The following is a 2,236-nucleotide window of genomic DNA, read 5'->3' on the forward strand; positions in this document are numbered from 1 at the left end:
GTGTGTATGGCCATTTCCTTACCCAGTTCTTACCTTTTTTCGGTCTCGCTTAAGGTTGTTGAAGATTCGCAAAGTCAGACATTTTCCCCTCCAGGTTGCCTTGATTTATGTACATTCTTTTGTCACCCGGATTGCCTTTATTTCTTCCCTTACACTTTTGGAATTTTCCTTTAACTTCCTCCTCCCCTTCTTTGGTTTAGCTCTCAATTCAATAGCTAATTTCTTCACCTCACATGATAGCATCTCAATCTCATTTTTTTTTTCTGGCCTTAATTTCCTCAGACCCTAGCGTCTTCATATCAACAGACTATTTTTTTTAACTGTCACTGCTTCTAAGATATACACTATGTGTAACTACATTAGTTCTGATCTCCTTTCCCTTAACCCAGCAGAATGCTGTTTCTCTCTCAATCTGTCTCTGGGCATTACATCCAGCCGGCATACGTTTCTTTACATCTTTACCTTATCCTTGACTCGTTGAAAGCCGATGCTTAATATATTCCACCTATAATATATTCAGCGGCACAGACAGACATCCCCCTTTTCTTCTTTCGTGACGAACCGGTGCTCTGACTTCGCTTAGTTAATCTTCTCCATCTTTCTAATTCCTTACGTTTCTCTTCAACTTGCTTTCTTTCCTCACTTATTTGGCCATGTTGCTTCCTAGCACAATGTCCTCTGCAATATGACAATACAGATATATATGAACTCAATACTTTTTCTGGATATTATTTTAACATTCTAATAACGTCCTGTTATTTTACAGTTAATTTTGACGACCTTGGATTGACATCCGAAGAGAACAGGTGGGGTATTATTGAGGGACTCGATGATCCATCTCCAGGTGACTTGGCTGGTGGCGAGAGGTAGATACAAAGAATATATCAATTTCATAGCAAGAATTTGATAAATGATACCATAAATAAAGTACTGATATAGTACGAAACTAACAGATGTGCCAACAGTAAACTAACAGTAGTTAAAATGCCTTTGTCAGGGAGGTGATGTACAAGGTGGTGGAGGAGAGTCTGGAGTCAGTGGGCCTGGACGGAAAGGCCTGCCTTCTGCGCGCCATGTGCGAGATGTTCGAACTTCCTCTTCCGAACCACGGTTTCATCGGCGAAATGCTTGACCTGTTCTTTAGGTAAGATCATGTACCATGGGAAATGAAGCAAATAATATGGATGATGCGCTAATTTTTCATCCAGACTTAACTCTTAGTTCTCACTGCATATCGATGTTTATGTCCACAGCGCCAGCCGGGCCCCCAAGGGGAAAGAACCGCTTGGAGGATTACACGAAAGCGGAGATGCGAGGCAAGACGGGTCAAGACTGTACGCCGTATCACGAGGCGTGCCCCTACTCATTCTTCGAGGCTCTTGCGAGCAGTAATTCGACTGGCACTGGTGGCAGTTAATAACGCATCCCGCCAATGGGTGACTGTCACGAAGCTAAAATCGACTTACGTTCTTATTTATGACTATTTAACAGGATATGTTCAAAGGAAACTGGAACTCTGTTTACAACATATTGTTGTGCTCTCATCTAAATAGGTTATTCACATAGAATATGTTCAGTATAGGTGCTGGTTGTCTGCAATACAGCATGTATCCTTGACTCGGCAACGTAGTAAAATATTCCAGGGCTTTGCGATAACAATCAGTTGAACGACTGGTGGTGTGATGCAACGCCTGTCCTCCAAACACCTCCAAACATATTCTGTGAAGGCGACGCGTTTGACCTGCCCCCGGGTGGCCACGGAGGAGGTCTGAATAACAGACAATGTATGACCTTGTGATCTCGTGTGTTATTTTTATCATGAGTATGTTCCAGTGTCCCTATTTTTGTTACAAAATGTTTTTAATATAATAAAACATGACTTAATTCGATCATTTAATGACTGAAATCCTTTGACGAAACATTTCACCAGTAAAATAACTGACCTCGCACTATTGAGTATAAAGGGGATATATGATTTGAAAGTTAGCAGATCCTCTTCCTCTAACATCACAACGCAGACCAGCTTCGCACTGGTTCCATGCCGTCTGGAAATCGAACGCAACGAAAAAGACAAGTATTTCCATCCGACCAACACGTCTTTCCATCTCATCAGTGTAGGAAAGACGTCTGCCGTGACCTTGGAGAGAGTAACACTAGCATGGCTGACGAGGCAGACTGGAAGGGCACTCTATCCGTTGCACTCTCACTCACTCTCTACTTTCTCTGTTGCCTCAAG

At 42.4% G+C, this 2,236-nt stretch overlaps 1 pseudogene; it reads left to right on the forward strand.

Moving 5' to 3' along the window:
• Nucleotides 1-1,889, forward strand: part of LOC119592615 — a 3,382-nt pseudogene extending 1,493 nt beyond the window's left edge.
• Nucleotides 1,890-2,236: the final 347 nt, after the last annotated feature.

The sequence above is a fragment of the Penaeus monodon genome, chromosome 30 (assembly GCF_015228065.2).
Source record: "Penaeus monodon isolate SGIC_2016 chromosome 30, NSTDA_Pmon_1, whole genome shotgun sequence".
Lineage (NCBI taxonomy): Eukaryota > Metazoa > Arthropoda > Malacostraca > Decapoda > Penaeidae > Penaeus > Penaeus monodon.